Consider the following 27774-nt stretch of genomic DNA (forward strand, 5'->3'; position numbering starts at 1 on the left):
GCACCTCATGCAATGAAATCTTTGTTTTTTGGAACGAATGGGCACGAGATTTTGCTTATTTCATTGATGGAGAAGAGAATAACAGCCGGCTAACCGGAAGAAAAGGAAAATTAGTAAAGGTCCAGATGGGCAATATTGTTAAGGTTTTCAGTAATCGGTATGAAAGGTCTATTAATTTAGTAACTCGTGCTTTAATGATTGTACACGGTTTCTTTTGCTTTTCAGTTTTACTTCTAAATTCTGGGATGTAAGAAAGCAAAAGCTGTGATCGTCACTACACGCAACGGACAAATGTCTCACTGGAAACCGACGAATAATCTGGGAATGTGAATACGAATAAATAAATTTTGAAAGGGGGCAAGAGAAACAATGAACTTGGATTTTATGCTATCCTGCCTACTGCCCTACGGTGTGGTCTTAGTAAAATTTTACACGAGGTTCATGACTCCTACAACTGCAAGGCCTTATACAATCTTCATGGTCAGGTCTACTTGCCACTTTTATTTTGTACCCCCATGCAGTCTTTTGGCACCGGTTTTATACATGGTTGTGATGTGTTGAAAGGTAAAGATCCCTTGGTTTTGCTCGGTTCTTTTTTTTAAGTGGTCGACCAACTTTAAGTTCGTGATAAGTGGTCATCAGAGCATATGAATACGAACCTAGAATTAGAGATTGTTGGTAAAGCTAGAGCAAGTGCGTCCAGATGTAGCGACGACGCACACGTCGGTTGGGAAAGGTACGGTGAATCGCATGAGAAAGGAGATCGAGGGAGTCGACGGTTTCAGAGTTTATAAGCATCACGCCTAAGAGGCGCTAATACTCTTTTTATGGCCACGGAATGAATCCATGTCGTCACACTGCAGCCAGGAGAAACGAAGCCTCTGGCCAAGGAAGCTGACGAGCAGCGCATTGTACATGCACGCGTGTACGTGATGATGATGCATGCGCGTCCCACCCGATCGATCGATCGGGTCATGGGGGGCGGGCGATCGGCGGCCAATGGCCCAACGCAATTATGCAATCGGGGACGAACACGAGACGACAATGCAGGCAGCCCGGCGCGCAACCCCACCGTACCCATCAGCCGTGCCATGCATGCACATCGCCGATAACAGAATGGCGCTGCTTGTCGTCATCAAGCGCCGGCGGCCATCGCCGATAACAACTTTCACATTCTGAATTTTGAAAAAAAATAATTGTAAAAAAATGGATCCTTTCTCATGGCACGGCAACATTTAGCGCCGTGGTTGAATTTGAATAGCAAACCATACCCTATGGTGTCCCAGACGAACTTAGAGATTTCTACTCTACTATACTACGACATGGCAGGTAGCACCACGCCAAAATATAATTAAAAAAACAAAATGGATTGTATAGGTACACAGGTCGTAGTAAGGCAGACGATATAAAAACATAAAGTGAGCATGGACAAGGCGATCTGATTGAGGTGGCCATACGATACAATACATGCTGGCCATGATAATACATGGCAGGCATGGTAACGCCGCGCCAGTTAAAGATACCAGGTCGTCCTTCATTCAAATCAGAATTCTTGCATGCATCGATAATGTGATGCTTGCTACATTAAATTAACAATTAAAACAACCAATCTTACAGTTCTTGCAAGATAAAATATTGCGCGCACAAAAGCAAGATGAATTAGAAAAAGAAGAGAAACAAAACTGCGACAACAGCAACTCCTGATCACAGATACATGACCAAACTATTGGAGTAATCTAAGAAACCCAGTCATCTTACCTTCATACTAAGTATTCTGGTTTGGAGGTACAGTGCTCCACTGCTAGCTGCTACCCCTATCTGAATGGAGTATAAATGCTAGGTACAGGGGTATTTGGTAGCACTCCACTCTAGAAAAAAAAAAGCTTCACTCCACCAAGTTGCGTCGACTCCAACACCACAATAGGATGAAGCTGGCTCCAAGGATGCAAACATCACCACGGTCGACCCCAAGATCGAGAAGAAGGCTGATGAAAATGCTAGAGCCAAGCCACGGCAAGGGGAGCTACCCAGGGATGACCCGCTGCCAGAGAGGTCCACCGAGGAGATTGACCTTGGTGTGATTCATGAAGAATCTAACCCTAAGGACTTCTCCAACACGGATGTGGGAGAGGACGCGGTGCGCGATAAGGAAGACCTTTACAAGTTGTGGAAAATGTCCCTGGACGCCAACGAGCTGCTATTTTTAAGTGCATTTGCTGACTTGTGTTTAAATCTAAGTTTCCTTGCAGAACTCTGAATGTTGAAGTGTAAACAAAATCTGGCCGCCTACGTGCGGAAGAGGATGAAAGGGACTCAACGGGCTAAGTATTATCCTCTGAAGGAAGAGTGCCTTGAGGCCGAGCTTAAAAAAGCCAAGGAGGATGCCGCCGACCAGCTCCTGCAGAGGGACTTGGAGAAGGTTGTTCTGGCTTCACAGATGAAAGGTAAGTTGTGCTGACTTGCTTACTTAGCTTTTGGCCTTGTAATCTTGATATTGATGTACACCTGTTTGGGTAAGCAGATGGCACGATGAGGGAGCAGAGACTCCAACGGTACCTCAAGGAGTGCGAAGACTTCAATGCACACCTTCAGTAGGAGCATGACATGGCAATAAAGTGTGAGTATGCAGTATCGCAGAAGCTGGCCTACAAAGACAATACGCGCAAGGAAACCGAGTGCTGCTTAGAGGCTGCTATAAGTAATCTTCAAAAAGACCAACGTGTAATTGCAAGGCTAGAGATAGAGCTGGAAGAAGGCGGCCAGCTATGTGATGGACCCATCCAACCGAACGCCAACTCAACTGTGCCAACACCACTGCTGGATCGCCTCAAGGCTGCACCAGGTCAGCTCAAGGCACTGCTGAAGGACATTGCAGTAGAATGCATCAAGAACGCCTTCACTCTGGTAGCGTCGCACTTCCCCAAGTTGGCTTTGGAACGTGCTGTGACAAGAGTCGCAGCCGACTTCAACGTGGATTGTATTCCAGAGCTGGCTGAGCAGTACCATGATGTGGCGTAAACCATTGTAAATAACTTGGACTTGTAGGAAAAAACTTTAAGATGTATCAAACTATGTGATGAAACGAATAATGTAATATTCTTAATCATATGTGGTGAAAGCAAACTCCATCCCTCCCTTGGTGTATACGACAGGACAGTGTGTAGCTGAGGCCTATAGCCACTAAGCACCTAGCCTCACCTAACCAACATCCTGCTGAGATCGGATCTCAAGCTTGTAGGAAGAGTGAATGCGAGGTTGTCTAGGTTTCACAAGCTAGGACGCCGACCACATGAGTTAGTCGTATAGCCTTGAGAGGGGGAGGAGAGAAATGCGGGACCCAGAGGTCGGCGTCAGGGGAAGCCCCTGAGCTTATGAGCGAGCGGGCTGTTGAACAGGTGAGGCAGCCCTCGAGCGTCAGGGATAGCTTGGGAAGGAGAATAGTAAGGTAGTAGGTACGCAAAAGAACCACAACGATTTTATTTATAGAGGGGAAACAGAGTGCATAGCTTTTTATATCTAGGGGTAAAAGCGCCATAGGTGCTCGATGTTCCATGGATTGGGGACGCCGGAGCCATCTGCCCATCGGAGTCACTAGGTGCCTGGCTGGATGATTTCTTTGACGATGGAGGGGCCCTCCCAGGGGGCAGCCAACTTATGCATGTCCTTGGTGGACTGGACACGGCGAAGCACCATGTCACCAACATTTAAGGAGCGTTCCTTGACATTCCGATCGTGGTAGCGCCGTATCTGCTACTCATGACGTGCATGCTAGATGAGGGCCACCACGCGATGCTCTTCAAGACTGTCGATGTCAACTCGCTAACTTTTTTCTACCTCACCTTCCTTGTAGTACTGGATGCATGGGGTGCCAAAGGCCACGTCGAATGGCAGGACGGTCTCTGAATCGTACACCATAAAGAAAGGGGTGTAGCCAGTAGGCCGACTCTTCTATATTCGTAGGCCCAGATGACATGGGGTAGCTCGTGTAGCCAGTTGGTGGTATATTTGGACGTATCATCAAAGATTCATGACTTGAGGAACTAGAGGACCATCCCATTCGCACGTTCGACCTAACTGTTGCAGCGCGGGTGCGCTACTAAGGAGTAGTATACGACGATGAGGTTGTCCTAGCAGAAATCCCAAAACTCGGAGCCTGCGAACTGCGTGCCAAGGTCGGTTATGATTCTGTTTGGCACTCCAAAGCGGTGCATAATTTCCTCCACGAACTGAGCAGCTTTAGCCGACTCGATGCTGGTAACAGCCTTGACCTCAATCAACTTGGTGAATTTGTCGACTACCACGAAGATGTGTGTGTAGCCACCCGGAGCAGTCTTGAAGGATCCTACCATGTCCAGCCCCCAATATGTGAAAGGCCAGGATGGTGGGATGTTGCACAGGGCCTGAGCTGGAAGGTGTTGTTGCTTGAAGAAGAATTGACACCCTTTGCACCTTTAGACGAGCTCCTTTGCGTCGGCTACCACTGTTGGCCAGTAGAAACCAGAGCGCAAGGCTTTGCCGACCAAAGTACCCAAGGCGGCATGGTTGCCACATGTGCCCGAGTGGATTTCATGCAAGAGTTCAATGCCCTCACTACGTAGAATGCATTTCATCAGGATCCCTGTGGATGCAGCTTTCCTGTAGAGCTCCTTGCCGATGACAACATAGTTTGCACTATGCCGAGCTATTTTTTCATGTTTTATCTTGTCCTTAGGCGCCATCTGATCAGTGATCAAGGCTATGAACAGGGCACGCCAGTCTTCTTCTACCTCAATCATCATGACGTTAGTGGGTTTTGGGTCGGCCGGAGCCTGGGCGCCAGAGTTGTTGACATGGTCCGGGTCCTGGATTTCGATGGAAGGTTTCCGGAGATCTTGTATGCATATGCTAGCTGGAACCTGCGCGTGTTTGGAGCCGAGCTTGGACAGGACATCGGCGGTGACATTGTGGTCCTTGGGGACATGATGGAACTCAAGACCGTCAAAGTGGGCCTCAAGCTTGTGGATTTTCGCGCAGTGTGGGCCTTAAGCTTGCGGATTTCCGCACAATAAGCATCCATGGATTCCTTGGTGCAGTCCCAGTTTTTATTGACTTGCTCAATGAAAACCTTGGAGTCGCCATAAGAAAGGATACGTTTGATTCCTAGAGAAACAACGATGCATAAGCCATGGATGAGGGCTTCATACTCGGCACCATTATTGGTGGCCTTATAGTAGATCTGGAGCACATACTTGAGCTGCTCGCCTTTGGGGGATATGAATAGAACTCCCGCGCTGGCTCCTTCAAGGTTAAGGGCACCATCAAAGTACATGGTCTAGTGTTTTGGCCTTTCCAGGGAAGGTAGCTTCTGGATCTCCGTCCACTCAGCCACGAAGTCGGCTAGGATCTGCGACTTGATCGCATGATGCGGGCAGAAATCGAGGTCAAACTCACCAAGCTCCGCAGACCACTTGACAACTTGGCTGTCGATGTCTCTGTTGTGGAGGATTTCGCTGATGGGGTATGATGACACCACCCGAATCCTGTGCACCTGAAAGTAGTGGCGCAGCTTTCAGGATGAGATCAGAACTGCATAGAGCAATTTCTAAACCTGGGGTGTAGCGGGTCTTGGAGTCGCTGAGGACTTCGCTTACATAATACATCGAGCATTGCACCATGTGAGCATGGCCGGGCTCTTGGCGCTCCACAACTAGCATGGTGCTGACAACATGCATCGTTGCAGAGATGTAGAGGTACAACATTTGTTGGTTGGTCGGGGCCGTCATGATGGGAGGAGTGGTGAGGAAAGCCTTGAGCTCTTCGAGTGCCTTGCTAGCCTCGTCGTCCCACTCGAATTTGTCTACCTTTTTGAGGAGCTTGAAGAAGGGCAGACCTTTTTCTCCAAGTTTGCTGATGAAGCGGCTAAGGGCCGCCATCATACTAGTAAGCTTCATGACGTCCTTCTTGTTAGATGGTTTCACCATGTTCTGGATCGCATCCACCTTGACTAGGTTGGCCTCGATGCCGCGCTGGTTGGCCATGAAGCCCAGGAGCTTTCCAGACGGGATACTGAAGACACACCTTTGGTGCGACCATCTTCTCCAGCTCTGACCTCTGCAAGCGGTGGCTGCTCCTCGATGCTACCACTGGTCGCCTCGGTCTGGGCCATGCATCTGGTCAGCTGCACACCACCATCATCCAGATAGCACAACGGTCCTGCATCGGTAGCACAATAAGCAATTCACACAAGCTAGTCAGCAACCATGATTGCAACACAGACAGTATAAGCAGGCGGCACTTATAGGGTGCTCTTCTGTAACACCCGCCATTTTAGTCATCAAAGTGACTTTGAAGAGTTGGAAGCAATTCGAGAAGAAAGGAAAAAGAAATTGACCGAAAATCAAATTCGGGTCAAATTCGGCCGAAATTTGAATTTTGAATTTGATATTCCGAAAGATTCGGCAAAAATATAGAATGGAAGTGTAAAGATGATTAGAACTTAAGGGTCAAAAATTTGGAATAATATTTGATCCTAAACACTCAAAAGAAATCAGAGAAGGAAATGAAAAGCTACATTTACTGTTCACTATCCGAAAACAAGAAATTCAGAAAAACATGATGAGTATCTATTTTTGAAACTGAATTCTGCCCAATTTTTCAAGTAAGTGAGCAAAGGCAACTAGACAGCGGTGAAGTATGATCCTTGGACATGTTTAATAAGGTGTTGTTGCTCAGAGATAGCGAAAGAATCAAATTTAAATCAAAGCTCAAAGTCAGCACTCTAACTATTTCGGCCAACTCTTGAGCTGCATAAATTCTAAGTCTGAAAACAGTGTTAACCAGCAATGTTTGGAGCGAATTTCAGGAAAATCCAGTGCAAAAGTTATATAGTTTCTTGTGCAAAATGGAATCCTTGCTGGTTGTAGAGCACGAATAGGTAGTGGTTGGCCTATATAGAATACATTTGGGCTACTGAAAGTGGTGCCAAACAAGGGTAAATGACCATATTTTGAAGACTGTCGAAACTGAATCGCGAATGTTCAGTTAACAGGAAATGTCGACAGAAACTTGGAGCTCCAAAATCTCGACCTTAGGATGCTTAATTCGGTTGGAGGCCAATCTATCAAATGGAGTACTTGGATCACTCTACAAGTTTCCTTAAAGGAGATCTACGAGTTGAGATGGAATATCTTGAGCAATGGAGGGATGAACAGATTGTTTTGAAAGGAAGAAATAAGAACAGTAAGAACAGAGGCGACAGGCAGAGCCGTGCCGCCGCCGGCTCTCGCGCATGCCGGCCAGCGCGACAGCCACGTTCGCACCCCGCCGCCTACCACGAGTTAAGCTGGGTGTCATGCACGGTGAATTGCGTCGCTATCGCCTCGCCCTCATCCAGTTAACCGCCGCCCTGGGTTTTACTGCCGTGCGAGCCGAGCTTGAGTAGTCAGTACCGCCGCCGGCCAAATTCACCCACGCCGCCGCCCCTCGTTGCAATTCCACCCGCCCAAGGTTCCGTCAGCTCCTCCTCAACGCCCCACGCTGCTCCGTTGCTCAGTTTCCTCGCCGTCGAGCTCAAGTTCCTGCCGCATCTCCTGTCTACCGCCGCTGCTACTATCCTCCGGTGAGCTCTCCGCGCCGCCCCTTCTTTCACTCGTTTGGTCGAGTTTAGGGAGTGCTTGGCTCGTGTAGAAGCCGTAGGGTGCGCTGCCGGTCGTCCTCGTGCCGCCTCCGTGTGTCGCCAGGGCCGGCCGATGGCCAAGCCGCAGCCGCCCGTGGAGGGGCCGGCTCGGGCCGCCTCCCGGCGAGCTGGCGGTGGGCGCGGGCGCGCCTGGCCTGGGCGCCGCCGCCCGGCCGTCTCGGCCGCCGGCGAGCCGCCGTTGGCCGGAGCCCGTCCCGTTTTTCCCGCCGGCATGCGCCTCTGCTCTTGGCCAGGGGAGGAAGAAACCCCTGACCAAGGAGGCCCACATGGCAGCCGCAAGGAGAAGGGGGGCGCAGAGGATAAAAGCCGGCCGCCCATTTTGGGCCAGGGAAAAAGCGCCAGCCCAGCCGGCCCATGCAACGAAAAAAAAAGAAGGAGAGCTGATGGGCTAAGGTGGCGGCCTAAGAAAGAAGTGGGCCATGAGGCCCAGGTGGGAGTGGGAGAAAAAGAAAAGAGGGCCAGCCGTCCGTCGTGGGCCAAGGGGAGGTATCGGCCCAGCTGACCCGCGCGAGTAAAAGGAAAAGGGGGAGCCGGTGGGCTGTCCGATGGTTTGAAAGGAAAATGGACCGTGCGGCCCAGGTGGAGTGGAAAAGAAGAAGGGGGCCGGCGGATGAAAAATAGACCATGGGCCGGATTAGCAGGCCGGTCGTTGGAAAAAGAAAAGAAAAGGTGGGCCGATCGCGGTTGAGAAAGAGGAGAGAAGGGGGAAGCCGGCCCAAGCAAGCCTGCCGCAAAGAAGCCCATGCGCCACAGGTTAAGAGCCGGCGGGCCACTTTTCGGCCCAAAGAAAGGTGCCGACCGTGGGCCCCACTTGTCAGGGAAGAAAAGAAGAAGGAGAATAGGAGGCCGGATGGGCCCTAGGTGGAAGTGATAGTGGGTAGAAGCAAGCTGAGTGAGAAAAGTTTGGGCCGGGGTTTTTAAATAAACCTTAGATTTTCTTTTATTAGATAAATAGATTAAATGCGGTTTTCACCATTTAATTCACAGGAAATTCTAGAAGTGCCCAAAATTAGTGAAACCAATTTTATTAGGATTGTTTTATTTTCCTTTATGCATTAAAATTTTTACACCCTAGGAAAAATAATAAAAATTTAGGTATTTATTTAATGCCTTTTTATTTAAGGTATTTAAATAAATACTTAAACATTATTAAATGTATAAAACTTGAAAAATGCTTTATTATCCACAAATCATTATTAAGTCATAGGAATTAAGTTTTGAGATTAGAAAATTATTATAATGTTTTTAAAAAATAAAAGAAAAGGTCTAAGGCAGGATTAGTAAAGGAGATAAAAATGGTGTGTTAATCTTTGGGGGTTTTGTGTGTTGGCTTGCAACTTTATCATGATACATTGTATAGTCCTTGTTGGCTTGCAACTTTATCATGAAGGAAAGTTGTATAGTCTTGTATTCAAAAAGTTTTGCATCTCTAACTCTTGCATATACTAGATCGTAGACATCACAACTCCTGAAGTGGGAATTCATGGAATTCAGCTGGAGATGGACAGCGTTCGCGAAATGTGGAGTGCCTCTTTTAATAAAGAAGTTTTCCGAAGAACTAACCTTGGTTGATCCCAGGCAAGCCCCGGTGCATTTATACCTATCTATTTTGGACTCGTTATTTCATGTGTCCAATTATCGGTTATTTGCTATATGTATGCACTAAGTCTAGGAGTTGCTTGAAACCTATTCTTGTGTATAATCATACCTTGCTTTAAGGACATCTTTGCCACTTGTTCAAACCTTAGAAGATAACCCAAGTCTAGAAATGCTTAGTTGCTTAAATGCTTGGTTTACCAACCTTAAGGAAAACTTTGAGTCATACATGTGATATGGAAGGTTAACTTGGAATTTGAGAAGCGGACAGAAGCTAGAGATATAGTTCTGTCTGCTAGTTAATTTGGTTAAGGCCCGATTCGTTGTCTTAACCTTTGATCAAGTGATAAGCATCTGATCACTTACTGGGTATGGGACCAGTAAAGCCCAGTAGGTTAGTAAACTCTCTGATCGGGAATACTTCGTACCCGCGCTTGACGTGATGGAGATTGGCAGGGGCGTAGCCTGAAACTCACATGGTGATCGGGCGAGACGTGGGGTCCCATGTGGGGGTGCGTCCCTGGGTCCGGGTAGTCTTATTCCCAATCATTGGATTTGCTGATCGAAAAGTCGTTACGTACGACCTGTACAGTCGTATATAGCTGGTGATCAGGGTACTCTCCTGCAGGATGTAAATGGATCCGGATCGCCGCAATTCTCGGTTATGAATGCACTTGATCACTGTTGAGCATCGTAGTGTAAATTCATGAATGATATACCTTTCTGATAAATGAGTGATGTATGGCTTAAACACCTTGCGGTTGTATTTACTCTTTTCTCATCATCTAGAATGGTTAGGTAATAACTTAACCCAAATAAAAGATAAAACTAAGGCATCACTGGTAGTAAGCTTTTCGGCAAAAATTGCAATAGCCAAGTACACCAAAAAGCTAGCATACACTTCCAAAGAAAGCTATTATATTGGTTAGTCGGGTAAGACTTGCTGAGTACTTCGTACTCAGGGGATCCCTTGTTGTTATTTTCAGAAAGCCAGCAGGGACCCACCGAAGAGGAAGCTCCGAAGATCTAGGGTATCTTATGAGTCTCATGATACTCTAGAATAAAACTTAGAGGTTTATTTTTCTTCCGGACTGGTTTATATTTTAAATTCTTAGAACCACGCTAACCTGCACTATTAAGTTTGTTTCAAACTATGGTTGTAATATATCGTACCTTTGTTGTGTCTTTAAAAATGTAATATTTGTTGATGTTATCCCATCGCGGATATTATCCTGATGTATGGCTATGAGACACGTCGTGGATCCTTCGAGGAGTCCTAGGGACACTCGACGGACTACCGGACTTATGCTGTTTTAGGTGCGTTTCGGATAATTGCTGTTCCGACAGCGATTAGGCGCACTTAAACCAGCTTAAGTTGGGCGGTTCCGCCACATCTTCTTTCTTACTCGGCACTTGGGGTGCAATGGTGGAGGCGGTGTTGTTGCATCCTCACTAGGCGCGCCGCAGATCTTTACATTCAGTGCCTCCTTAATGCACATCGCGTCAGCCGCAGTGGTCTCCTGGAGCTCCAACTTTCTCTTCTTTTCCGATGGGCTTGGTGTGTCGGACTCCGCTTCACTGATCGACTTGGGGGTGGGGGTCGTGCTCAGGGCAGCCTTCTCCTCCTCCTTCCCCTTCTTGCCGGCCATCTTCCTCTTTGTGAAGCTCGACTTCTGTAATTTGGAGGCGGGCTTCTTTTGCACGGCTTGCCATGTCTGACGCCCCACTGGTGCAACATCTGAGCCCTAGCCGACTCCTTTCATTACACCCTCGTCTAACCGAAAGGAAGAGTCCAAGTCCCACTGAAGGTCGACGGGTGGTGTAGCGGCCTCATCGGCCGGGCAGATCTTGGGTCTTCTCAGTTTGACCCTCCAAGTAGTGGCGCCGCGCAAAAATATACAAATGTGTCATCCTGGTCAATTCATTGCTTTACTCAGAAACATTACAAATAAATACGCGATACGTCAAATTAATGCTGAGGACAATCTTACCAGATTGGATGGCGGCCTCTTCAACGAGAAAGCTTTGGGGATGTTCCTGTTACTGATCCAACCCTTGAACAACTCAGCCACCCTGTGGATGATCTCCTCATTGTGCACCTTGCGCTAGACCTCCCGGGTCGGATCTTCAACACCCGAGTACTCATACCCCGGGTGCACTCGGTGCTTGATCGGTTGGGTCTGCCTCTTACAGAAGTTGACACTAATGGCCCCGGCTGTCAGTCCACAAGATTTCAGATCGGCGATCTTCGCCAGCAGCTCATCCACCTGGACCTACTCCTCCGATGTCGGCTAGTTTGACCACTCGGGCGTCGCCACTGGCCTGAACCCTGTGTGTGGCGGCAGCTCGGGCCGTGGCAATGATGAACCATTCACTATGCCAACCTTTGTTGGACTCCTTCAGCTGCAAATCAAAATACTCTTGCACTTTCTTGGGCTGCAGCGAGAATCCACATCCCCCAACAACCCATCCCTATTTCCCCTTACTAATCACGGGCTTCAAATGATACAAATACCTCCAGAGATCAAAATGTGGGGGGATGCCCAAGTGTGCCTCACACAGGTGAATGAAGACAGCAATATCCAAGATTGAGTTTGGATTCATATGTACCAGTTCAATCTTGTAGTAGTGCAAAAGACCCTAGAAGAAGTCTCCACATGGGATCCCAAATCCATGCTCGAAGAACGACGCGAAGACCACCGTCTCTGCCGTGTCCTCCAATGGGAAATCTTGGCTGGCAGTGGGCTTCCACTCCAGCAATGCCTGCGGCCCGAGGAGGCCCAGGTCGACGAGGGCTTGGATGCGCTCTTGGGTCATCACGGACTTCATTTAGATGGAAGATGGCTCCAGGGCATTTGCTCGTGCCACTTCTTCGAGCTCCATGCCTCGAGATTTAGATCTAATGCTAACTAGGGTTTTGCTGCGCATGTGGCGGTGCGGCGACTCGGGCGGTGGCAACACGGCGGCTCGAGCGGCAGCGGCAGAGTGCGCATGAGCAGAATAAGGATTACGGCGGCGTGGCCTAGGGTTTGCGAGCGCAATGGCAAAGTACTCAGTGGGCTCGAGGTGGTGGCACTAAGAGTGTTCAAGATAGAAGTGAAACGACTGTGTGACCCCTCACATTTTTGAGGATGATGGCGTAACTTGCGTACGAAAATTGCGGGCCTCCCATTATCGCGGTGCAACGTGCCGGGCAAAACTTGCAGGTTTTCCGTTGCACTCTTAACGGCGCGCTTCCACGGCTCCACCAGTCCACGTCCTCGGGAGCTGGGCGTCTAATTATGGTCGGCGTGCCTCCGCGGCTCTGCCAGTACTTGTCCTCGAGAGCTGGGTGTCTAATTCGGGTCGGCGTGCCTCCACGGCTCTGCCAGTCCTCGACCTTGGGGACTAGGTGCCTAAAAATTGTTGGCGTGCCTCAGCGGCTCCACCAGTCCTCAGCCTCGGAGGCTGGGTGCCTAATTCTACTCAGCGTGCCTCCGCGGCTCTGCTAGTCCTCATCCTCGGGGGCTGTCTAATTCAACTCAGCGTGCCTATGTGGCTCCGTCAGTCCTCGTCCTCAGGGGCTGGACACCTAATTCTACTCGGCGTGCCTACGCAGCTCAGCTAGTCCTCATCCTCCAGGACTAGACGCACAGTTTCAAGTCAGTATGCCTCTATGGCCCTATAAATCCATAAAACCAGATGTAGGAACAAATTTTTGCTCAGCTACAATTCCTTTCCCTGGAAAGATTACTGACAATACATATTACAAGCGACTGTGAACAACACTGGGATAGCTGACATCCCAGGATAAGAAGCCACAACACAAAAAAAGAAAAAAGCACAATACAAGAAAGTTGTGCGACACACTTCCCTAGTGGTGTCCTGGACAAAGTGGTGGGGTTCACGATACAACCTCCTCATGAGGATTCTTCTAGCATCGTTACCTCCCAACTTCACCGAAGAGACTGCGAAGGGAAGGAGCACCCTGGTTTTCTTCATGAGAATTCTTTTTGGCATCAGGCTTTCGGGCAGGTGTTACTCCTATTAAAAACAACAAGCTTCAAGCCTACGAGTGCTATTATTTGGGCCATGACTCTCCACGCTGAACGTTGGCCTATTTATAGCCAGGTTGCAAGATAACATCTAAGGTGCTATAGTGGACTCGTGAGGGTGCACGACAAGGCTTTCCCGTACCAATACGGCTCTACAATGTTCACATGATGCTCAGATCTGCTTCAAGGGATAATTTCTTCTTCTTTGACCATTGGACCGGTTATCCTAATCGCTTCAATCCTCGGGGGTTACTCCTACGGAGTGCATCTTGCGACGCCCTCCGTAATCTTCGCTTTGACCTGCTAGATGCCAGCATCCATCAACTCGGCACTCATCTTCGCTTTGCGCGTTCGCTCTGTGTTCGCTCGAATTTTCTTCTTCTTTGAGCACTATGCAGCCTCTCTGTCACCATGACGCCATCACAGCTTCAGCCGACTTCATCTCAAGCTTCACTGTGATGACCTCAAAGTTCCTATTCACCTACACATCACTCGGGGGCTTGAGGGATATGGGTATCCCATGGGTCCCTACAAAACTCCCTGCAAAACACGTCTAACTCCACAAATTCTAGCTCAAGAAAAAATATGGAGCTAGGAGTCAGATCCATGTTTTTTCTGAAGTACCTCAAAGGGTGCTCCAAAAACACTCGTTTTAGACCTTCCCGTGGAGTTACGGGTTATTTACCCTCGTTACACAACGGTTCGCAAAACAAAAGAATCGCTCACCTCCTCCCGTCACCCCCTCCCACCATGGCTGCGCCGCCCCTGCCCTCCATGATCGAGTCGCCATCGACGGACCGGCCACACCACCCCTACCCACCGCGGCCGTGGTCAAGCCGCTACCTACCCGCCGCCCGGCACGTGGATTTGGATGCCCCTCGCCAGAGCTGAGGCCACGCCACCTTGGCCAGTGGTGCAGCACCTCCGCTACCCGTTGGCCCTGCGGAGCTGTGCCGACAATCCCTGGGGCTGGGGCCACGCGCGCCGCTGCGTCTCCCGCACCTTCCGGTTGCTCCGTCCTCTTCTCTCGTCGCTCCCTCTCGTCGCCCTCTCCACTGCCGCTTGTCGGGGCTAGGCCGCGCCGCAACCGCCACACGCCGCGTGTTGCTGACTGCCGCGTCGCACCGCGCCGCGGCCGCTTGCCTACCGGGGTCAGGGGGGCGCCATGGATGCAGGAGCCGCGGCGCTTCTGCTTGCTCGCCGGGCCGCATCGGCATTGCATGCCCATGGAGCCGCACTGCCATTGCCTATCACAGGGTCCACGAGGGCGCCAGGATGCGGGGGCCAAGCCTGCCCGTGGAGCTGCGCCGCCGCGCGCCGGGGCCGTGCCGCACCTTGCTGCCTGTGGGAAGCCGAGCTGCTGGGCCCCCACTTCCATTGCCGCTGCTCTGCAGGCCTCGTCTCTGCCTTTTCAGTTTTCACGAGCGAAGCAGGTGGTCGAAATCTTGTGCAGATTTCCGATCTTCCACGGAGGTAGGTAAAGTGTTTGATGAGACTCTCCTGAAGCCAGAACCATGAGCAGTCGTGGTTGAAGAACTCCAATAGATACTGACGCGTGGATCCCACAACACAAGGGTATAATTGACAATGTACATAAAAATATTTTGTTCCTAGAGTTGGAGTCATCTCATTAGCCAAACGGGTCCACCAGCTCCATATTTTTCCTGGATTGTGGCGTGGAGTTGAAAGAAGGTGGGGTGGAGCTAATTTTTTTGGAGTGGAGTGCTCTCAAACACCCCCACACTATTATACGAATACTCATAGCATGAATATATTTCTTCAAAGCACAGTAGAAGTATATTGTTTGATTTGCTCAGTGACTATAAAGAAAAATAGCAGTTGCAAGCCACTGAGGGAATGGAATGTAGGAAGCATAAACCAAATGTATATAGTGGGAGCACCAGCTTAATTTGTTTTCACCCATGGCTTGTTCACGATGCCAATCAGGCAGAAATAATTTTTGAGTTGGTTAATTTGTACACCCAGCAGACCACTTTGATTTCATAGTAGTTATGCAAGAGATAATGTATATGGGGCTGGAAAAACAGTTAGCCACGACCTGAAGTGGTGATATACTCCTACTGGACCAAATGGTAGTGAAGAATCAAAATAAAGTGGTTAGAATTGAATTGTACTATAATCACGACCTATATGTTATTATACCTTTTCTGAAATCTCTCAATCTTCCCACATGTACCAATATTAGCAGCTACTTTTAACTACAGTTCCCCTTATTCAAGATAGCTAGCTAGGGACCTGCAACTCCCATCTGACCATGTTCATTGGCCATAAATCTGGAAGCACAATATGAGCTTAACGCAAATGACACAGAAATCGTTGGTCATAGCAGTAGCATTAAGACATAAGAAGCTAGCCAATCAGCTAAGGTAAAAAGTGTGGGTGCAATGTATCTGCTGTTTCATATGACTTGAGGCAAAAGGAAATATCATGGAAGTAAAGTTAAGAGGTAGCAGATGAAAACCAGCAAAATACCATGAGGCCAAACAAAACACCATAAGACCAAACAAGCAAAATCTTTTACTGCAAAACCTCAAATAAAAAGTGCATGAATGAGACATCTTACTTGTTGGGGGAAAAAAAGAGAGATTTGAAGAACATATTATGCTGTAGACAAAGAACTCAGTGACAGGCACAAAGACAGGTCTAGTGTTCAAACAAAAATTGGTATATGTATGATCATATATTCATATATGACTCATTCTTCCTTGCTTAGCCTTGTCACCATTTCAGAAGTTTTAATCCTTGCCCTTCCAGCAGGCAAAGCATTGCAGCAAAACGTATAATGTTTAGATAAGAGATTAAGAACCTATATTTCGAATGAAAAAAGATATTAGCTTGTTTGCCTAATCATTGTAAGGAAAATATCATGTTGCCCTTAACTATGCTTCGTAGGAAATCTACGCAAGCAGGCAAGAATGCACCACAATAGCAAGGAATCCCAAAGACTAAATCAGAGAAGGACGCCGGGAGTACCATTGCACACCTCCACGCGCCGGGTTCCGAGCCGACCGCGGCGCCGCTCCTTCCCAGTGGACGACCTGGTACATCCCGTCATATCCAATTTGATATGCATCGCTCTCTTGCTTCCATTGGTGGTAGCTATGGCCTATGGCAATCCAAGTCCGGATGCATCTCCATGAAGGGCCGCACTGCACCTGCGCACAGGGATCGGATTTATGCGGAACCGAACCATGGAGGGCCAGCAATGGTGGTGAAAATCAGAGGGACGGCGGGCAGGGCGGATGGTGCAAGGGCAGAGGCGGAGCAGGGTGAGCATGAGCAGCGCTAGAATTTTTGGGAGTGAAAGACGACGCCCATGGCCGGTGTCCCTTTTCCACCGCGCCAACTGGGCGGATCCAGGGCCTGGGCTGTCCGGGCTGCAGTCCGGGGCGAGATCATGGAATCCCTTTAACCTACGTACTGTTTAGCCTAACAAAATGAGGCTTAGGAGATAAAATTAGACTATTTTAGGTGTAATTCAACAACTCAGCCCGGGGCGCAGCTCCGTTCTAGATCCGCCCCGCCAAGCACATGGGATTCCCCACCGACGACGAATCCACTGCCTCCTCCACAGCAACGGCTGACCGCTTTCTTCGCAGCGGCGCAGGATGACCGGAGGGCTGGCTCGGAGGAGAGCGATGGCGCGGGGAGACGAAGGGGCCGACGGGATCGGCATGCGAGGCGAGGGGGGCCGAAGCGGGGAAGCCGATTTTTTCCGCAGGCAATAACGACGCGTAGGTCGTACGCAACCGGCCAAAGGCTGCCGCATAACGCTCCGTGGTATAATTTTTTTTTTGGCAATAAGATGTACATGTGGCTCGATAGGATTGGTGGAATAGCCAACTGGCTCCCGTTGATCTCCAAATCTTTCAGCGATATAGCTACTACTGTACCATGCAATAATGCAAGCGTGCAATGCGACGCAGCAGGACTTGTGGCCACATTGCAGCGTACTTCCTCCGTCCCTTTTCATCCTTCGTTCTCACTTCGCGAAAATAAACGTAACCAAATATATATAATAAAATATTAATATTTTTGATACATAATTAGTACTAGATCGTTAAATCTATTTTTATAATAAATTTATTTAAAAATATAGATGTTGCTAATATTTTCTACAAATATAGTCAAATTTAAAAAAGTTTAACCAGCACGTTTCCCACGAGGAGTACTCCGCGGTGCTCTACTCTACATTGCACGCCTTGCTCCTATCCCACGCCGAGCCCTGCCTGTCAGCCTTGCATTGTCCCCCGTTGTCCAGACAAATTACTATCGGTCCCCCATGAGTAGGTTCCACATCCTGCAAAGCAACTCCTATGGAGTACTCCCTTGATACACTATGTCTAGATGCATAATAATATCTAAGTCAAAACGACCTATAATTTGGAATGGAGGAAATACTAATCTCATGTATCTCTCTGTATCTGATGGATTCAAGAATAAAAGCTTAGCACGGCAGGGCTCATGTTCTGCCCGTAGTTCTCCATCTTCGTGAAGTACCTTCTGCTGCCAAACATGGGGTGTCGGGCGTTATTAGCTTTGCTAATCGCTATTCCAACGGGGAGAGCTAAACTTTACTGTCTCCTATGGATTTTGATGGCTCACATTTGTGGCAAAATACGAGAGCGTATATAATAAATCTCTATAACAATCTACCGCCAGCCCATTCCATTGGCCCATGCGGCAGCATCACATGATTTCCTCTGACTGTTTTCTTTGCGTTTGTCTAGACTGTTTGTTTATACTGCCTTTTGCCTCACAGCTAGGGCCCTCCTCAGGCCCCATGAGGTGGTAGGACCACATGACGACATGAGTGTGAAACCCATCTTCTTTCCAGGTAGGCAGGTACCGATGGATATCCTGTCAAGAGTCAAATCTAGGGGAATGTTGTAGCTAGATGGATCCATCCTTTTAGCAAAGCTAAACTTTGTTAAATCTTTAAGGTGTTTGGTAGCTGCTAAACTTTAGTAGTATCACATCGGATGTTCGGATACTAATTAGAAGGACTAGCTAATTATAAAACTAATTGCCGAATCCTTGTGCTAATTCGCGAGACGAATCTATTAAGCTTAATTGATCCATCAATGGCAAATAGTTACTGTAGCACCACATTATCAAATCATGGACTAATTAGACTTCATAGATTCGTCTCATGAATTAGACTCCATCTGTACAATTAGTTTTATAATTAGCTTATATTTAATACTTCTAATTAGCATCTAAACATCCGATGTGACAGGTGCTAAATTTTAGTAGGGGTATCCAAACACCCCCAAGTGGATCTCACCACCTGCGAAAAATGTTAACGAAACCGCCTTAGGTTAGCACTTGCCGCTGAACCGTCCAGAAAAGACAGCAGTAACATTCGGTAGAGGGTGCAACATCAACATGGACATTAATTTTTATTTTGTTTCAAAGAAAGCAGCAGAGACATTAGCATAGTCCGAATGTAGTCAACCATGTGGGAACAAATAAAATGGATGGATCGATCTCCTCTCCCTTCGTCCCAAAATAAACACACATCTCGTTTCTCAAGGAGTCACGTTTTTTAGTTTGACTAAGAATATAGAAAATAGTATCAATATTTGTATCTCTAAATAAATTTATTAGAAAAGTATACTCAATAATCAATCTAATGATATTTATTATACATCATAAATAGTAGTACATTTTTGTATAAATTTTGGTTAAATTTAAAAATTTGACTCCTCAAGAAGTGAGATGTGTGTTTATTTTGGGTTGGATGGAGTACAAACATAAACTTGTCAGCACTCAGCAGGCGGAGAGATGATAGTACTACTAGCAGACTAGTAGTACCTGTGGTCTGGAGAAGATCATCACTCATCAGAGATCTCGTGGACCAAAGCACTGCAGCCAAGGAAGGTAGGGGTTGGGCGGCCGGCACTGGTGGTGTGGGGGTGGGGGTTGAGGGCTCCATGCCCTCCGGCTCCAGCTCCAACTCTATCACGGCCGGGATGGGCAGTTCATGGGACGTCATTGTCGGCCACACCCTTTAATCCCTTGTCTGGAACCGCCTCGGGACCTCGTGATCGCTTCACGTGCTGCCCGCCTACCCGTTCGACAATGTTTCCAGCACCACGGGCAGCATGGGTCGTCGGTCAGTCAACCAGCAGCCGGGGGCGGTCGACGTCACATGTACGTGTATGCGTAAAATGCGTGGATGAAGTATGGAGTGAGCAACACGTCTACAAGGAAAATCTTATTTGATCGAGCAATACTAAGATGAAGCTTGTCTGCATATGAACACGCAGTCTAGGCCATTGTAACCTGGTTTTTGATATGCATTTTGTGATGCGTGGAATAATGTCAGTTTTTAGCTAAGCTGCTGACCTGAGACCGAGGATGGTAGTGATTTTGATATGATTTGGGTACACTCTCAAGGTAAGTATAGTGTAAGCTCAAAAGATACAGTTTTTTTTATAGAAAAAACATTCTTTAGAAAAATATTTTTTATATTTTGATTGCATGAGTCAAGCCCAGCCTGTGTAATAGGCTTAGCTATATAGGAAGAGAATAGGAGAGGAGAGGATTATTGATGAACTTGTAAAACAATCAACTTCTTCCCCAAACAATCATTCCTCTACCTTCCTCCCGTGCTCTTGCTCCCTTCCTATTGCTCTAACAATTGGTATCAGATTCACCGATTCCCGGGTAGTTTCCATCAATCCTGGTTCCTTCCATCGATTGAGTGGCAAATGAATCAGGTTTGGTGAGCGCAGTTTCAATCTATTTCCGAATTGGAATTTGTGGCATGTAATTCCGATTCCGCCACTTGATCTAGGGAGGGCGCCGCATCCTGGAGTTCCATCCTCCGCATCACCACTACACCCGCCTTCAGCGTCGCCATGGAGCCATGAATCTCGAGATCTAGACTATCCTCGATAAGCTACGCAAGTTGGGCAAGCAGATTGATGAACAAGATGAAAACTGGGAGAAACGTTTCAGCTTGTATGATGACAAGTGGGAATGGAAGTTCACTGACCTCGAGATCTCGCACGAGGCCCGGGTCGCCGCGTTGGAGCACGCAGCGGCTTCCTTCGACGAATGGAGGTCGGAGGTCGATGGAACAATCGATGACATCCACCTGGAGGTGGGGAAGCTGACCCAGCACTGGGAGCGCGCACTGCGGCCACGTTCTCCCCCTCTCCTCCCGACGACTCCTATGGCCGCCGAGCGCCCATCTACTGCAGGCCCCAGGGGCACCGCGCCAACTCCAATCCCCGGGTGCATGGCTTTAGTTCGGTCACGACCATAGTTCATCCCCCCTACGGATCCTCCACCCTTATCTAGTTTTCCTAGTGTTCATCATTCACATGATCATGGTGTTCGTAGTGCTAGATATGTTGTTCCTAGTGTTCATCATTCACATGGTCATGGTGTTTGTGGTGCTAGTTATGAATCTAGGGGATCCTATGGGGGGAATGTTGCCAAAATTGAATTCCCTGAGTTTGACGGTGAAAATCCTAGGCTCTGGATCTGTCGTATTCATGATTATTTTGAGCTTTGTCGTGTAATTCCTGCCCATTGGATTCAGGTTGCTTCTATGTACTTTAAGCATGCTGCCACTCGTTGGTTACAGCCAGTAGAGCATAAGCTGCCAATGTGTTCTTGGTCCCAATTTACACAAATGCTCCTTGACCGCTTCGGCAAGGACGAACATGAGTTGCTGATGCATAAAATGATTGCTATTAGGTAGACTGGGAGTTTAGCAGATTATATTTATAAGTTCTTTGAGTTAGTAGATCAACTGTCAGCATACCAAACATGTACTAATCCCTTGTACTTCACAATGCAATTTATTGTTGCTTGCATGATGACATTAAAGCTGCGATGTTGCTTCACCGTCCAAAGGATCTCGATACTGCTATTGTTCTTGCTCAATTGCAGGATGAGGTGTTGACTTCCAGTAAGAAGAAAGAGTTCAGGAAGGCGGAATTCTCTTATTATCACATGCTAGTGAGCTCGTCCTTTACCACTTCCCTCCCCTCCAGTGCGAGTGGAGAGATCTTCTATGGCTGAAGACAGGCGCTCTATGGATGCTGCTCATGTTAAAGCTGCTGAAGACAAGTGGCGTTCCTTACACTCCATGCGCAAGGCTCAAGGGTTATGCCAATATTGTGCTGAAAAGTGGACAAAAGGTCACAAATGTGCTGATAAAAGTCCATATCCATGCAGTGCAAGAGCTCTTTAAGATATTTCAATTGACAGAAGATAGTGAAGCCAATCCAACCTCTATTGATAGTACTTCTGATCAATTGTTTTTGACATTATCAGTGGCAGCAGTTTCTGGAAAATTAGCTCCAAAGACTATGTGCATGCTGGGTGTTATTCAGGGCATCCCAGTCAATATTCTAGTGGATTCAGGGAGCTCCCACAATTTTTTCAAGACTCATTTGGCTACTAAGTTGAATGGTGCCTCTGCTATTGTTGCTCCCATAAAGGTCAAAGTGGCTAATGGGTTTGTCCTCCATTGTTCTTCACACCTCAAACAAGCTCAATGATGTGTCAATGGGTTTTCATTTACAAGTGATCTGAAAGTGCTAGAACTGGCCTCTTATGACAAAATTGTGGGTCTGGATTGGTTGGAGGAGTTTAGCCCCATGAAGGTTCATTGGAAACATATGTGGATGGCTATACCTTATCAGGGTTCTACAACTATATTGTATGGAGTGCTCCCTGATGTGCCTGAAGGAACTGTGGTGCAGGTCTGTTCTTTGCGAGTATATATTGGGGATTCAGTGGGAGCCAGTATTCCTCATGAAGTGGAATAACTAATTGAAGAGTTTGTTGTACTCTTTGAGGTTCCAATAGAGTTACCACCTCCTAGAAGTTGTGACCATTCTATTCCTTTGGTGCAAGGCACTCTGTCAACATTAAACCATATCGGTATGCTCCTAAGTTGAAAGATGAAATAGAAGCGCAGGTGGCTGAAATGCTCAAGAATGGTATTATTTAGAAAAGTACCAGTCCCTTCTCCTCCTCCGTGTTGCTCGTCAACAAGAAGGACAACACTTGGTGCTTTTGTGATGACTAACACACTTGAATGCCATTACTATCAAGTGCAAGTATCCAGTGCCAGTAATTGATGAATTTCTAGATGAGTTGGCTCATGCCAGTTGGTTTTCCAAGTTAGATTTCAGGGTGGAGTTTCACCAGATCAGACTCAACCTAGGAGAAGAATACAAAATGACATTTCAGACTAACTGTGGTCATTACAAGTTTAAGGTGCTGGCATTTGGTCTGACTGGAGCTCTTGGTTCCTTTCAAGAAGCAATGAATTCTACTCTTGCTTTGTATTTGAGAAAGTTTGTGTTGGTATTTTTCGACGATATTCTAATATACAGCTGTTGACGCCAGATTTCGTCACTAGTAGAATCGGTGCTAAGAAGAGGAGGAATCGGAGAAGCACAGTTGGGAATCGGCCAAATGGTGCTACAGTGTGAGATCAGCCGGTGACTTCTGTCTCGCTTCGGGTCGAATATACCAGAGTCCCAATCGGTAATCTTTTGCCGATGAGGAATCGGCCGATTAGGAGGATGGGCTAATTGGGCCTGTATGGGCTTGGAATAGAAGGATGAGCTGGAAGTCAGCCCACGAAGCGTGGAGTAACTAACCTAGCACGAATCGTGCTTGTAGATATTCGTTTTCTGTTTGAATTAGGGATAGAATTCTAGTCGGTTAAGAAGATATCTGTACGGGGCTATAAATAGCTACCTTTGTAAATCTGTAATGATGAACCAATCAATACAACAAGCTACTTTTTCTTCGTACTTACTTTCAAGCAGGCGACTTCGCCATTACTTTTCTCTTCTCACGAGTTCGTGCGGGTTGGCAGGGCTGCATCATCTTGATCTCCGGCCGATTCTGTAAGTTCCGTTTATCGAGTAATATCTAAGCTTTAACTTCGGGCGTATCGCTGTTGTTTCGTTTAGATTTATTCACTAGTTATCGATATTTGCTAGATCCATAGGTTTTACCTGTTTTTCTAGTCTTTATCACCAGTTATCCAGCTAGGAATCGGTAGTTTCGGCTCTTTCTATATTCTGCTATTAAATTCATCTATTGCCGATTAGATCTGTTCCTATTGTTGTTATCATAGCTTTGTATCGATTACTTTAGTAATACCCTGTCTACAAGGCTACAGAGATCAGGCTGTCTTATAGCCGATTTCATTACTACAGTAAATCGGCCGATTCGCTGATAAACTCTCTCGAGATCGAAAACTTAGCCGATTTAGATTTCTGAACCTGACACGTATTCTTCCTTGCCAATCAACAGGTCAGATTGGCTGGCATGCCGCGCGAACTGCACCAGGGCATTCACCCGAACAGGAGCTAAGCAGATTCTCCCGGGTCGTGTGTCGGTCGCTGGGATTCGGTTGACCGATTTCTAGCGCCAACACACTTTTGGCACGCCTGGTGGGACGGATACAACCGCCATCATGTCGAAAGTTGCTGAAGTCTCCGAAGATAACGTCATCGAGGTGACGGAAGCAGATCTGAAGGACGACCAGAAGGAAGAATTGGACAAGTGTACGGCGCAGTTTCGGAAAGCCTGCCTAAAGTCTTTCAGTCGCTCCAGAAGTGGGGAGACTATCAAGAAGAATCCATTCCCTCCTCCCCGTCAGATCACAATTTCCGAGGATTCGGACAAAATGTCCGATATGATTCAACAGTCTATTTATCACGCCTTCATTGATCAGTCACCGGTACTTTCAAATATGGTGCACAATGCTGTTGTCAACTCCTTCGCCGGAGGAATACCTCAAGGATACAGGGGACCGGCATATTTTCAGCCGATTCCCCCAAACCAGAATTATTCGAATTCGGCTTCGCAGCCGATCCAATTTTCGGTCGGAAGTTCAGGTGCTTCCTCATCATCAACTCCAATGGGATATGGCTCCATCCAACTGTCCTCTGCGCTATTCCCTCCAGTTAGCCCAATTAACCCATCACCCTGGGGGGCACCTTCGGTCACGGCCGGTCAAAATCAATCGGCCAGTCAAGTGAACTCTCCATTCCAGACATCCTTCCAGGCTGCTATTCGGCCAACCGTGCCGCCATACCAGCCTGTCGCTCCGGAGATCAACAAGACAGCAGAGATCATGCTGTACGATGAAACGAGTGGCTCATTCAAACAGCCAGCCTTTACTACACAGCCGGCTTACACTCAGATACCACCTTTTCATCAGCCTCCGTTTATTCAGCCTCTGATTTACCAGCACGTGCCGATACCTCAGCCAACAGTTCACCAGCAACAGCCAGATTGGTCGACACGTATTGCGGAGGTGATGCAAGAACAATTCAGCTTGAAGCCGAAAGTGCAAACTCATACCTACAGAACACCATACCCATATACATATGACCTATTGCCGTTCCCCCATCGGTATAAAGTTCCTGACTTCACTAAATTTTCGGGGATGGATGATACTTCGACCGTAGAGCACGTGAATAGATTCATCATCCAATGCGGAGAAGCAGCTACACAAGACGCCCTACGGGTACGGTTGTTCTCGTCATCTCTGTCTGGTTCGGCCTTTCAATGGTTCACGACATTGCCGCCAAACTCGATTATCACATGGGCCGATTTAGAAAGACAGTTCCACAAATACTTCTATGCCGGGGTGCATGAGATGAAGCTGTCCGATTTGACCAGCCTCAGGCAAAGGAGTGATGAGCCGATATCCTCGTACATACAGAGGTTTCGGGAAATCAGAAACAAGTGCTACTCCCTGGCTCTAACCGACGCACAGTTGGCCGATATAGCTTTTCAAGGCCTTCTGCCCCACATCAAAGAAAGATACGCTTCACAAGAGTTCGAAAGTCTGAGCCAGATTGTTCACCGATTGTCTGGACAGGAGGTACGTCCTTTCGATCCGTGGAGGAATTTCCAAAAGAAAGTGGCGTTCCTGGAAGAGTTAGAGGATGAGGAAGATGTTGAAGTCGGACTTGCGGAGTGGATCAAAGGGAAGAAGCCGATATCATGCCCATTCGGCAAAAAGGATCCGGAAGTGTTCGGTTTTGACACAACTAAGGCCGATAAAATCTTCGACCTTCTCCTCCAGGAAGGGCAGATTAAACTCTCGCCGTACCATACAATACCTTCTGCCGAACAACTAAAAAAGATGAAGTATTGCAAGTGGCACAATGCCACATCCCATGATACCAACGAGTGCAAAATCTTCAGGCAGCAAATACAGTCGGCCATTGAGCAAGGCAGACTTAAATTTGAAGTGCTGGCAAAATCGGCCAAGCCAATGAAGATTGACCAACACCCCTTTCCTACCAACATGGTTGATATGGGGAAGAATTCACTCCAAACAAAAGTGCTGACGTCCGAATCGGCCAAAAAGAGTGGCGCCGTCGATCCCAGAAATCAAGCTACTCCTGAAGATGTCAAGGGGAAGCGGCGGATAGAGGACGACGATGGTGAGTCAGAAGGGCCATGCATTACTTCCCAGTTCCTGCTCCAGAAGTACCAACGTCAGCATGAACGCTCAAGGTCCCGAGAAGAAGCAATGCGTCGGCACGAGGAGCACTGGAGATGCCCGTTCTTCATTCACTGTTGGGAACACAACCTCAGGCTACCTTCAGCCGATACTTGCCCAGAATGCAACGGTCCTTATCGTGGCAATCGGCCGTTCAACAGGTCTCGCTCCAGAGACGGAAGGCCAGAACCGACCAGCAGGAATTGGCGCAACCAAGATGACCAGCGCCCTCCCGTGCGTGATCGGCTGGGGGGCAGAAGTGACCGATATGATCGGTCGGAAGATAGACGCCATGATAGGCAGGGGGGGCAGGACTGATCGGCATGACCAGTCGGACAACAAAGCCAGCGTTCACAGCCGGCTCAAAGAGATGGCCGATGCTCGGGTGACAGATGAAAACCCGTTAGGACGCGAACCGGAGTGGGAACGCGCCAGGTCAGGCGGAAGACCAATAAACCCCAGGTGGTGTCCCGACGGATTGACCAAGTCTCAAAAACGAAGAATCCAACGTCTCCGCCAATGGGAACAGCAAGAAGAAGAAAGCGCGACGGACAAGAAGGAAGGAAGGCCTCGAGTGTGGCGCCCCAAAAGAAACGATAAAGGGAACGACGAGTCGGTGGGTGACGAATCGGCGGCCGAGATCGGCATGGTTTTCATTTTGCCGATGGAATTCATGACTCCCGCCGATCAACAGGATGTATCGGCGATAGAAGAACAGACAGCGCAGTTGGCCCTGGAGCCAATGATGGCCACGTTCGAAAAGCCCGAAGATGACGAACGACAACATATGAAGGCGCTGTTCCTTAAGGGGCATGTTGATGGCCGTCCCCTCACTAGATTGATGGTAGACGGAGGAGCTGCAGTCAACATCATGCCGTACGCCGTACTCCGGAAACTTGGGAAAAGCGACGACGACTTGACCAAGACAGACATGATGCTCAAGGACTTCGAGGGCAAGGTATCAAACGCTCGCGGTGCTCTCTGCGTCGACCTCACCATCGGCAGTAAGACCCTTTCTACCACCTTCTTTATTATTAATGGCAAGGGATCCTACAATATGCTACTTGGCCGAGACTGGATACACGCAAACTGCTGCATCCCGTCAACAATGCATCAGTGCCTCGTACAATGGGTCGGCGATAACATCGAGGTGGTCAAAGCTGACTCCGCATACAGCATTGCGGCAGCCGACACGCAGCAGTGGAGCTGTGAAACCGTCAGGTGCATATCAGGTAGAGTATGGGAGACCGATTTCTTGAAGGTCACCGATTTTGGCCTACAGCCGATCCGAGCAGTCGGCTCCGAAGATTCAGAATAGATGGATCAGTTCGCCCGAGAAGATGGGAAGCTAGGGCACGGGTTCACGTCGGCCGATTCATTGGAAATGATAGATTTAGGCGATGGTACCAAACCAAGGCCGACTTATATTAGTGCAAATTTAGATCCAGAGTACAAGTGTAAATTGACAAATTTATTAAAGGAATTTAAGGATTGTTTTGCTTGGGAGTATCACGAGATGCCCGGTTTAGACCGATCCATTGTTGAACATCGGCTACCCATAAAACCAGGGTATTATCGGCCGTACCAACAACCCGCACGGCGCTGCAATCCTAAAATTCTACCAGACATAAAAGCTGAAATAACTCGGCTAATCGAAGCAAAATTTATTCGGCAATGTCGTTATGCCGAATGGATTTCTAACATCGTACCAGTATACAAGAAAAGTGGGAAGCTACGCGTTTGCGTTGATTTCAGGAATCTTAATCAGGCCACACCGATGGATGGTTACCCCATGCCAACGGCCGATGTACTGATCGACGCTGCCGCGGGGCATAAAATCATTAGCTTCATGGACGGAAACGCCGGATACAATCAAATACTTATGGCCGAAGAGGATATACCCAAAATGGCCTTCAGATGTCCAGGCCACCTTGGTTTGT

General features: G+C 48.0%; 1 long non-coding RNA gene across 2 annotated transcripts; it reads right to left on the reverse strand.

Annotated features, from left to right (window-relative positions):
- Positions 1 to 1635: 1635 nt before the first annotated feature.
- Positions 1636 to 16672, reverse strand: LOC111257574. Of its 2 annotated transcripts, none has more exons than XR_002678077.1 (2): positions 16300 to 16672; positions 1636 to 6192 (listed from the first exon to the last, which is right to left on the reverse strand). It is a non-coding gene; the product is annotated as an uncharacterized LOC111257574 (long non-coding RNA). The 2 variants fall into 2 exon arrangements; XR_002678076.1 differs by lacking the exon at positions 1636 to 6192 and adding an exon at positions 15435 to 16132.
- Between the last annotated feature and the right edge of the window lie 11102 nt (positions 16673 to 27774).

This window comes from Setaria italica, chromosome VI, assembly GCF_000263155.2.
Source record: "Setaria italica strain Yugu1 chromosome VI, Setaria_italica_v2.0, whole genome shotgun sequence".
Lineage (NCBI taxonomy): Eukaryota > Viridiplantae > Streptophyta > Magnoliopsida > Poales > Poaceae > Setaria > Setaria italica.